We start from the raw sequence: 11,852 nt of genomic DNA on the forward strand, positions 1-11,852 counted from the left end.
GTGCACCCCTAACCCAGTACCTGAAGCAGTTCTAGTCACAAGCATAGGCAACATGTTGGACATCTAGGAAACTGCTAGCAAAAAATGGTGATGCCTACAGGGCAGTTTTGAGACTCTAAGCACCTAAGTGGGCTTGGCTCCCTAGCTGCTGTTGCTCAGATACTTACCCAATATAAAATCTTTTTTCCTTCAAAAACAGGGGTGCCTGTTATATTCAAGGGTGGGTTATATACAAGGAAATATGGTATTTACAGCTTCTGGCCCTTTGGTTCCAAACCAGAAGTCACTAAAGTCCACGAATAAGCTCCTATCGACTATAAGAGACCCTGGAGCAGGCCCGCACTGTCTGGTTGCCCTGCTAAGGAGGCAGCTGCAGCGGCAGTCGTATGACACCAGCAACATCGGGGTAAGGTGGAACTGGAGAGCCCCAGGTGCCACTTCCCAGCCACAGGGACAGACAGTGCACCTCGGGGCTGGCAGGGTCCAACCCGCAGACCTCCAGGACTCTCTGCTGCTCTCGCTGACAGATTTCTGACCCTGAGACTACAACAGCAAGGAGCAAAAAAAGCCACAGCTGCCAAAACAAAGGGAAGCTAAGAGATCCCTCGGCGGGTTGGCACCGAACGCGCAGCGGACGAGAGGGCCAAAGAGGATGCTCTCTCCTATCACCCCAAATCCCTGTTTTTGCCACTAGGTGGGGCGGCGTCCTCCCTTAACGAGCAAACTTTCCATCTGTGCGTCTGTTCCTAATTTAACGGTGGTGGAATAAGTCAGGGACTAGCCACGACCGTGGGCAAGCGGCATTTTAATGACACGTCATTGACGTCGGCTCGTTGTGAGTCACTCCCGGAGGTGCCTGGGCTGGAGAAGTCCTTGAGAGATTCCTCCGGCTGTTTTCAAGAATGAAACAGCAGGAAACAGGCAGCCCGAGCAGCTGGATTAGTGAATCACGTCAGCAAACTCAGATGTGCAAAGAAGGCTGCTCTTCTCGGGGTCCATTCGGGCACGTGGATAAATGGCAGGATTGTGCCGGACCTGCATGCATGCCCTACATGAAGCCCCCTGGTTTTCCAAAATGCTCATCCCCAGGCAGTGGCTGCAGGACACCCACTTGTAAGCCTAGCCGGGGAGGACTTGGCAGGGCAGAGAAGTTTGCAAGTTCTCCTTGGAGAGATTGCACGTTTTAATTCACTGATTGCTCCTTTTGCACCCCAGCACCTGAATCAGATGAATTCGTGCATCATCGAATGCTGAGAACAGGGTTGATTCGACTCAGACTTTGCGTCCAGGGCTCTTTGTGGTAGGTAACTGGCCACCTGTGGTAATTTCAATGCTGCTAGCCCCAGGTGCGGTTACTAAGATTTTTATACACGAGACAGAGATTTCTACCAGGGCTGTTGCATGCTTCTGTATATCTTCTGACCTCCCTCCACCCCCAAAATGACTTGGCTTGGAAAACTAATAAAAGGGGTGATGCACACTTTCCGGATGAATCTACGGATCCAGCCCTGCAATATGAAGTAGATCAGAGGGATGCTGGTAACAGCCAAGGACTCGTGCTAGTTGATACCAGCCACAAACCTGGCTCCTGCCCTTCTTCGAGCCAATGCTCACACATACTTCCTACTATATTCTCCCTGTTTTGCTTTGCAACAGTTAAGACTTTCGGAAAGTCCTGGATGCCAGAGCTCAAACTGCAGTGCTTTTTCCTCGCGGTCCGCTACATGCACGTGGACATGCATCCACCCATATGCACACTTGCTAGATCACATGCACTTCCGCTACATGTGTTGCCATAAGGACCAGGCCCTGTATGTTTGGATAAGCAGGTTTCTCCATGCTAGGTGTGTGCGGGAATCATTATGCACAGTCATGAATGGCAGGTTGGCCATGGCCATCCCTCCATTTTTTACTTCCTCTCTGAAGACGAAATCTTGGCTCCTCTTCCTTTCTGAGCCTCAGGCTCACCACAGCTTCTTGGTTTTGTGAAGACATACCTTTGTTTTTTCCCTCTTGTTAACTTCTGATTCGGAAGTCCCAGGCAATGGAAAAAAAGAAGGGAGCTTCCACCCCAAGCCATCGGGTGCTTCATGCCCGCTGTTGCCAAGGGAAGCTCTCATCCTTTTCAAACCCAGCCTTTGTAGGCCGATCTTTGGCCCTTTATCAATGGGCAGAGCCTGTCGTGCCATAGGAAGGACACCCCGTCATTAGTCTGCTTTGTCCTTCACTTAAAAACGGGGCGACTCCGTTTGGCATCTCCTCGATCAAGTCGCATCCAGCCCTTGTGAGCCGAGACCCACCAAGATAGAGTCAAGGATGAACGAGCTTGGCTTCATGAAGATGTTGTTGCCAAAAACACCTTCCCTCGTACCAGTCCCACAGGCTCCAGTGCTAACCTTGGCTCCCTCAACACCTGCGGCTTTGGGGACAAAAACTTTGCTAAGTGACAGGTGCCAGACATTAGCACTTTGCTCATGAGGCTGCTCTGGACTGGTTGTCGGTGGCCTTTCTCGAACCTACTGCAAACCAAGGGCTTGAGAGCAGGTGTGGGGAGATGGGCAGACATGGGAGTGGTGAGGACCATCCAGATCTCGCCAAACACTGCTGGCAGTGAGATCCACGGCGGCTCCTTATGATGCAACCGGGCTTCCTATATGCAATATCCCTGCTCCTTCTAATCCCCTGTTAGCTGGGTGAGCGCTCCGAGACATCTCGGTGCACATCCTAATAGATCTATTTTGATTTTTTAATGTCAATAATCCTCCTCTTCAACTTTTAGCTTATTCTGCAATTTGCAGGGCACCAACTCCAACACATTTTCATCATTTAAAGCAGGACAAAGCATCTTTTAACCCAGAGGCTATAAGGATGTGATCCCATGCCCCACAAAATCCAGAGAGAGCCATTCGATTGACTTGGCATTGGCCATCGCTGTGGAAAAATACTCCTCCCTGCGCTAACAGACAGCCAGACTTCAGCAAAACGAGACTGGATCAAATCTGAATGTTTAACAAAGTCATCGCGGCTGTACTTGCATTGCCTTTTTCCTGCCCTGGACAATGGTACCGCTTGTCACCCAGCCCAGCTATTTCCTCTGCGCTCTGCCGACAGAAATAGTCAAACAGTTTTGCTGCAAATGTGCAAATTCCCATTTCCTCCCTGTCGCAACTGTTTCCCCCCTCTTCTTCCCCAGAAGTGCTCCCAAGCTGCTGAACTGAGCCTTTTTGGGGAGGGAAGCGGTGGAGTTTGGTGCTTGTTGATGCGATCGCTGCTTGGCCCCTCGTTTTGTCGAGCCCTCTGTCCTTTCCAGTTTGCGCTCAGCACGGTGCCATCAAAGGTGGACGTCTTCCTGTCGGTCCTCCTCTTACACCTTGAGTAGCAGCTGGAGCAGCGATTCTAGGTCAGGGTGCTGTGGCACCCCAAGCTGCCGTGAGATCCTTTCAAAGGTGCCCCAGGGTGCTGTGCAGTGTTAGCACTCGTAGGTGTGCAAACGTGCTCCGCAGGATGAACCTAAACAGCACTTAGTGCCATGCAGACACCTAAATCTCACAAAATGATCCAGATTAACCCCACTTATCCCCTTCAAGTCCCCTCCGGCACCTCCATTTTGGCTTGGACGTCTCCCTAGGTGCCGAGGCATTGGCTTCTGAGCCATCTAACTTCCACCACGATCCAAAACAGAGCTGGGAGGTCCTCCAGGTCCGCGCAGGCTGACGCTCGATCTGGTGGGGATGTAGAGAGGTTGGCTAAATGGGGGCAACTGCTAATAGTACCACGGGGTGCAGCACAAAGTGGCAACCACCCCTCTGGCTTGCATGTAAAGTTGTGGTTGCTCCATACCCTATTGTTTAGGGTTTGGGAAATGTGCGGTTTGTGTCCTCGTAGCTTGTAGGGCACTGATCCTCAACCAGGGGGTTGTGAGATCTTTTAAAAACTAGTGACAGCCAAGAGCTGGGGTTTTTCCAAGGGGCCCTTGCATCTAAAAAGGTGAAGTACCGCTGCTGTAGAGGTTCAGACCCGCACCTCTCAGGAGACTGCTCTGACCATCCAGTTTATGGGGCAGGCTGGCTGGGGGTGCCCCCATCCCACCGATGATGTGGTCCCATGGACAGCCAGGAGTGTAAGGGTCCAAGTGGTAGAAGAAGACCGATCAGATTGAGAGAAGTGATTTTTCCCCTCTATTCAGCATTGGGGAAGCCACATCTGGAGTCCTGTGTCTAGTTGTGGGCCCCCCACGACAGAAAGGATGTGGACACATTGGGGAGAGTCCAGTGGAGGGGATAAAAATGGTTCGAGGGCTGGGGGACAGGACTGGTGAGGAGAGGCTGAGGGAACTGGGCTTATTTAATCTGGAGAAGAGATGACTGAGGGGGATTGAATAGCAGCCTTCACCTCCCTGCAGGGGGGCTGCAAAGAGGATGGAGCGGGGCTGGTCTCAGTGGGGGCAGACAGCAGGGCAAGGAGCAATGGGCTCAAGTTGCAGCAAGGGAAGTTTAAGTTAGATATCAGGAAAAACTTTCTTATTAGCAGGGTAATAAAGCACTGGAACAGGTTACCCAGAGAGGAGGTGGACTCTACATCCTTGGATGTTTTTAAGACCCGGCTAGACAAAGCCATGGCTGGGATGTAGCTGGGGCTGGTCCTGCTTGGAGCAGGACATTGGACTAGATGTGACCTCCTGAGCTCCCTTCAACCCTCACTTCTATGATTCAAGTAAGCCTGTACTGCTATTGCTTGTGGGTTTCTATGAAGAGGGAGTCTGTCTCTGTGGCCTCGTGCTTGGGGCACTTCCCAAGGAGCCCTGGGTTGTGGTCTCTGGTGCCAGGACGATTCATGCATCCCACATTAGATGGCCACGGATAAAACACAGAAATAGCTCAGGCTGGGGAGGGGGGCAGGAACCCAGGGCTTTCCTCTCCCAGGGGAGTACCCTCATCTCTGGCCTACAGAGTCAGGCTCCCTCTTCTTCTCCTTCTGCCTGCTTGTCTGTCCGTAGTTTCATAGCTGTTAAAAGGGACCTTACAGATCATCAGGTCCAGCCCTTCTGCACATGGTCTGGAAAGACCGCCAGGGGTCAAATAACCCCAGCAAGGTGGGTGTCAAGACACTTTCTGATGATCAAGTCCAATGGCCCAGCTTCAGCAGGGGGTGTGGAGGGTGCCCCCACCCATGTCATTGCGGAGGTTGGTGGCGAGGGCACTGTTGGGTTTGGTTCCCCTTAGGCTGAGACCCCAGATCCACTTCCTGGGCCAGTCATCTACTCGCTAGGCCAGGTGGGCCCTGTGGCAGGCTGGCTTTTGGAGGGGAAGTGATTGTGGGTGCCGTGCTGTGCTGAACTCAGCGCCACAATGGTTTTGGGCACCGCTCCTCTGCATGCTCTGGATGCCAAGGTGATGGAGGCGCCCGGTGCACAGCCTGGAGCCAGGCACCTCTGCTCTGATGAGGAGCATGGGTTCAGACGCACCTTGGACCCAAGGTGTCCGAGGGGCTGCTTGTACCTCTGGTCTAGTTTCTCAGGGCTGGAAAATACAAGTAAGCCTGCATTGCTATTGCTTGTGCCATGCGCTCCCGGTGCCTGCAGTGTCAGGGTAGGACCACCCAGCTATCCCCTTCCACGAGCACGGTGTAGCATTAAAAGATAGGGGTCATCGCCATCTTGCCAGGCAGATGTCTCTGATGTGATCACGAGCAGAGGCGTTTCTGCTTGGGCTTGGTCAGTGCTGCAATGCACCAGGCCAGCGGCGCTCAGAAAACGCCAGGGACGAAAAGCCAGAAAATGCTACGTGCCTTGGAGAGTGCGCCGCAGAAGCAGATCTGTGCTGGCTCCCGGTGGCAATGCCAAGGTTAAGGGCTGGCACGCAGCAGACAATGGGTATACACAGCAATACGTAGCTGATTGACGTGGTGTCGGCTATCTGAGGGAGCAGCTCTTCTCCCCAGATGTAACCACTTCTCCAAGGGCATCCAGGCTGGGAAGAACGTGCAAGCCGCACGCGACATCTCAACGAGGCATTGTTGGATTGAAACAAGGCACGTCCCCCAGATCGGCTGCGACGAGAGGTGCCTGGGATCAGACCACGCGCCGCTGGCACAAAGCAGCTTCCAGCCACGGGGGCAGAAGGAAGAACAAAAGCGTGACCTGAAGCAGGTGCCCTGAGATACAGCTGAAGCCAAAGGGGTGCAGACTCTGCATCATACCTGGGCCGCAAATACCCTTCCCAGATGCAGGGGAAGCATGTTGCCAGGAGAAGCCTGGAAGCCAAACCCCGTCTAATTGCTTAAGGCAAATTCATGCACTGGAAGCTGTCGTGTGCGGTGGGGAGAGATGGTTCACGCGTGCATTGATCGTGGCACCGCCCCAGCAGAGCTGGCTACGGGGCACACCGATCGCATGTGTCGCCGACTGATTCAAGGCATCGCTATGAGAAATGAGAGCGGGAGTTGAAGCCTAAGCTGGACTTTCCAGCTGTGGTTGCACCGACTGCCTATCCCTGCTGTTTCTGGGAGGTAAGGGGGTGTCATTTTGGCTTTTCTTTTTTTGCTCTTGCCTTGGAGATTTGCTCTGTGCGACGTCTGGGGCTTTGCTGTTGCTGGGGGGGAGCTGGAAACCTGGCCTCTGCTTTATGCGCTGCTTGGAGGGGTGTCAAACGGGACCTGCAGAAAGGAAGTCAGAGGTTCGGCTGAGAGGGTCTCCCCTCACATGCTTGCATCCCTTGCTCTTTGGTTTGCCGGTCTTCTGGGCACCCGAGCTTGTGCTGTTGTACTGCTGCTGGTGCACGCGTGGGTATAACGTGCTCTGAGCTCGTTTTAAATCATTGCCTCTATGCCGGCACAGCAGGAGGATGCTAGATGCTGACTCCCCAGCTTTGTACTTGTGCCATGGTTTGGTGTATCTGAGGCACGTGAACACTAGGTTTCTAGGAATCACAGATGAACAGTCGCTCCACAATACAAAACCCTGGTCTCAATGATCAGGGTGGCCCCTTCCCCTCCCGTGTGTCTATATACCTTTAATTACAGTGAATGGCCCGGTGCTCTCAGGCTGGGAGATGTTGCTGCGTCTGAAACTTAATGTACGGAGAGAGCATCAAGTAGATGAGGCGAGCTCGGGTATGGACCTGAACCGATGCTCCTTGGGCAATGGGGATTTTGAGAAGTTTGAAATAACCAAAGCAGAAAGGACGAGAAAACGAACCCCCTTCCCCAAGCAGTTGGTTCGGCACCAGCTTTAGAGGCTTGCATTTTTCTCCCTATTGCTACAGTCTTATGCCCTTAAACCTGCGCCAGGGACTCCAGCAGTTGAATTTCTTGCCTGAAGCAATCCTCTGGTTCAGAGGATCCTAGCAGAGATGGTCATGAGGGTGTTATAGTTGTGTAAAAATGTTCCTGTGACACAACAAGAGTCTGTGCTTTAGATGAAAATTGAGACATGGAGACCTATTTCCCAATTCCTGAATGGTGGGTGGTGACTCTGGCTCTTAGAGGGGGATGGCTTAGGGGTCACCACGCAGGACAGTGACACGGGAGACCTCAACTCAGTTCCTGGCTCAGCCAGAGATGTCCTGTGTAACCTGTGGCAATTCAGCCTGTCACCCTCCTCAGCCTTTTAAAGGGAGGATTATGATGGCCCTGCATCTCCGCAGGATGTTATAAGGATCAAATCCACATGCGTGAGATGTGTGGATGCTGCATTGGGGTAGATGGGCATACTAACCCTTTTCCCAAACCCACTATGCCGTCCACCCTCCAGGTCAGGCTGGAGTGGTTGGATGAGAGAGGAGAGGGCTCCTAGCTGGGCCATGAAAAGTAGGCTCCCAGAAAGGTTTCATCTGGAGTCTCCAGGCCAGATGTGAACTCAAGAGTCACTCAGTTGATGTTAGCAGAGTGACTGGATTTAAGCTGGTGCATTTGGAGGTGGCTCTATTTAAAGGGGATGGTGGCATTACTCACCCAGCTACGAGCCAGGGGAAGGGGAAGGGGAAAAATGGCCTTTGTTGCTGCAAGTGGGAAGGTGTCGGCTGGGGAGTCCATGGCTGAGTAATGAGCTGAGCTGGAGTGCTGCTCAGAGCCTGCCCTGCTGCAGCTCCCCACAGTCGGAGGCTTCCCAAGAACAGGCCAAAGCAAATATTTGCAGCGGAGGCAGAGGCTGTCCAAAGAGGGCCAGAGGCTGCAGGGAGGAGCTCCCCTCGGCATGCAGGAAGGTGACATCACCCTGTGCCTGGATGTGGATTCATTCATCCAGAGGAATTCAGGATGGGCCTTGTTTCGTGCCAGCTCCACGTTCCAGGAGTGCAGATTAATTTTGCAAAAAATAACAGTCTTGCCCGAGGACACAGGAGCTGTTTTGCTCCCTTGGAGAGCACGGTGCATGAGCGGGTGCTCCCCAGCACTGTAGTCCTTTCAGTGGTTTTAATTAAGGTAAGCTGCCGAGATATGCAGAAAAAATTAGCAAATTGGTAACATCCCACCAATGCCCATTTCACAGCTATTGGGATTATTTCCAACCAAGTGGAGAGAGCTCCATTACATTGTGCCTGCACTTTCCTATGGTCCTGTGGCATCAGTATCGGACATGCCCTCAGATGGGGCACTTGGGCTGGTTTGTTGTTTGGCCTATCAAAGATGCATATGATACTTGCTGCCATTCCAGCCTTGTGAAGACCTGGTCTTGGGAGCTGCAAAAGGAAGTCATTTGCCCTGTATCATGTTTGTCAGCATGTGGGTCCAATAAAACTCATCAAGATTGGGTATGTAGAGCTGAGTGCCACAGGATCATAGGAAAATAGGGCTGGAGGGGACCTCACAAGATCATCTTGTCCATCCCCCGGCTCCAGGCAGGAGCATCCCTGACTCAACCACCCCAGCCAAGTGTCTGTCCAACCAGGTCTTGAAAATTTCTAGGGATGGAGACTCCACAACTTCCCCCGGCAGCCTGTTCCAGTGCTTAATCACCCTCAGCTTCAAAAATTTCATTTTCATCTCCAACCTACATTTCCTTGTCTGCAGCTTGTGGCCAATGCTCCCAGTTCTGCCTCCTCCAGCCACCGAGAATAGTTTATCTCCATCGCCTCTAAGACAGAATTCCCCTTAAATATAACAATAAGGGAATATGAGCTGGGTTTAGGTCATCGTGAGATGGGTTAATTTTACCCTACTAATGATGTGTTGTTGCCGTCTAGTAACTAACTAGTTATATAGGTGCAGGCCTGAAGCACTCCTATGCCCGCAGGTTACCTCTGGCTAAAGAGGCTAGCACCAGAGATGAAACATCCAGTTCACTCTCCATTACCATCCACCCCTTGGCCTCTCTGCTAAGGTGAATCTCCATACCCCATCCTCAGTCCCCTGAGCTGTTTCATCCCCCAAACTGGAATTTCAGTCTCAGCAAAATAAGGCTGGAAAGAAATAGCAGACAATATTGCTCATATGTCATCATAGCTTCCACAGGCCTGGAGGACAATGCGAGGGTCAGTTCCTGTGGGAGGGAGACGGTCGCCTTCATTTCAATAGCTGGAACTAGGTGTAGTTGAGCTGGCCACGTTATGAGTCAAGCAATGTGATTTAGTGTCTGAAAGGCTCTGGGTTTGTCTCTCTCAGTGCTTTGAAAATGGGTGGCCAGCAGAGGAAGGCAGGAAACGAAAGCCCCATTCTCAAAGCCAGCAATGGCATTTTAATTTTCTGCTGGGCTTTGGAAATTTCATTTCTTGGATGTGGCCAGAGGGTAATTAAATTGTAACCTGGGCGGTACTCCAAGAAGTACCCCCTCTCCAATTGAAGGGATCAAAGCAGGTACACAAGCGCTGTGGGAAGTATAGAGACTCTCCTCCCCCTATAGAGCAGAGCCAGACCACCAGTGGGGACTTAACCATATACCTTTTAATACTGGGAACATAACAGGCATAAATCAGAGGGTATAGTGGATACTAGGGGCCGGATTCAACAAAGGTTAGACACTTACAAACACTGACAAAAAACAGGGGTTAACAAAATATCAAACACAAACAGCAGAACAATTGATACGGGTTGGTAAAATATAAAAAGGCACAAAATGCAAAATGTCAAATGACAAGGAAATATAGGGCCTTTGTACCTGGAGAGGGAGAAAGCACAAAGGCCCCTTTCCACTGCAAGAAGTTTTGCTTCTTGGTAGCTCACTCACCCCAGGTTACCTCACCTAGGACTTGAACCCAGGTCTCCCACATGGTAGCAGGACTACTGCACAGCCACCACTGGTGGCACTGCTCCAGCCTGCTGGGGGCCTTGACCTTCCTGGACCCCCAGCCTCATGTCAAGCTGCCTGGCCTCTGATTGGAGGAGCTGGAAGCAGAGCTAGGAACCTCTCAGGTTGCTGCTCAGATCCTTGCTGGAGCAGGGGAGCCTCTCCTGCTGGCCGCAGCCTCTCCCAGGGATCCTGGAGCCCAGCGGGAGCCTCTCCTGCTGGCTGCATATCGTGCTGCTGAGGGTCCCACTGCTGCCTGTAGGTCTTGCTCCTTCAGGCTCTTCTGACGCACTGCTCCTGCCCCGCTTGCTCAGCTCTTGCCAGCTCTGTGAGGCTTCTTCCTTGTTGTCCCTCACTGGTCTCCCCTGAGTCAGCCCACACTGCCCCTTTTATCCCCCTCCAGGTGACCCAAGGGGCCAATCAGGGGACATGGGAGGTGAGTCTCTGGGGCCTGATTGGTGCAGAAAGGGAATCCCAAGTCTTCCAATCATCTTTTGCCCTTTCAAAACCCCTGGGCTAAGTCACTGCCAGCCAGCCCATCACAAAATCAAGAGCAAAGAATAACAGGTTGTTGGCTGAGGAAGAAAGCTTGCTTTCAGCAAAATTTTGGAAGGGGGATGGAGAGGATGGGATGGAGGGAAGTGGGAGAGATGGAGGGGGCCATTCTGGATGGTAGGATCTGAAGAGGAGAAGCTTCTTGCAGTGATGGTGGGAGTCAACAGATAGATGAGCAAAGCAGATCTTAAGGGGAAGAGCAGAAAAAGGGAAGATTGTGATTATAGTCATTAAAACTTTGAACAGGACCGTGATGTGGCTAGGAGGCCACTGGGGTCTTTGGGAGAAGGTAGATCGGCTTTGCTCCACTCCTTAGAGAAGTCTGGGGGGCTTGTGGGGAAGACTACCGTCACCAAGGCAGGAGACGATGCAGGCATGGACTCGAGGACATCAGTAGAGGTGAAGAAGAGAAGGGAGGGGAAAAGGAGAAGGTTTGAGTGGGGGAAGCAGGGAAACAAGATGGAGGCAGATGAATGCACCAGTGTAGACTGGGAGCCACACCACTGCCATTAGCAGCTGTCTCCAGTTGCCAAACTGGCATGCAGTATAGCCCAATGGGTGGGTGCTGGGCAGAGGCCCATGAAGCTGGACCCTGTTCCCAGCTTGGCCACTCTGTCCCCATTGGCAGGTCACTTCACCTTCCTGAGCCTCAGTTTCCCCTCGTGCCTGGTTCTTGTCAACTTTGGGCATGGACAGATGAACAATTTACTCCAAGGTCAAAGGGAGCTTTGCTTTACAGTATGTCAGCTACTTTGCAGTAGCTGCCTGTGTGTTCACTCTTATCTCATGGTAAGTGCAAACTAAGCCACAGTGGTTCATCCCTCAATGAAACATGGCAAGATGACCACAGTTTAACTCTCACTTACCATAGGATAAGAGCCTGCCCACAGACACTTACCTTGGAGCTGTTAACCTGCAATAAACTACCAACCCCTTTACCTGCTGCTGAATTACTGACCTGTCCCTATTTATTATAAAGTCTTGAGGCCGGGGACCATCTCTGGCTGTGTCTAGGAGTACACAGTCTAGCATAGCAAGGCTCTGATCGTGGTTGGGACTAATAATATCAGACCTATTT

At 52.1% G+C, this 11,852-nt stretch overlaps 1 protein-coding gene across 2 annotated transcripts in view; it reads left to right on the top strand.

The window, feature by feature from the left end:
- GJC2 (gap junction protein gamma 2) overlaps positions 1-11,852 on the top strand; it is a 61,239-nt gene that overhangs the window by 6,705 nt on the left and 42,682 nt on the right. The window contains exon 1 of one of the 2 annotated variants that reach the window (XM_019508050.1): positions 6,449-6,507. The exons of the other annotated variant lie outside the window; for it this stretch is intronic. The gene's annotated coding sequence lies outside the window, so the exon portion shown is untranslated. Of the gene's footprint in view, positions 1-6,448; positions 6,508-11,852 lie in introns of those variants that run through there. 2 annotated transcript variants of the gene reach the window in all.

Source organism: Gavialis gangeticus, unplaced genomic scaffold, assembly GCF_001723915.1.
Source record: "Gavialis gangeticus isolate Ggan-Ray unplaced genomic scaffold, GavGan_comp1, whole genome shotgun sequence".
In the NCBI taxonomy this organism is placed as follows: domain Eukaryota; kingdom Metazoa; phylum Chordata; order Crocodylia; family Gavialidae; genus Gavialis; species Gavialis gangeticus.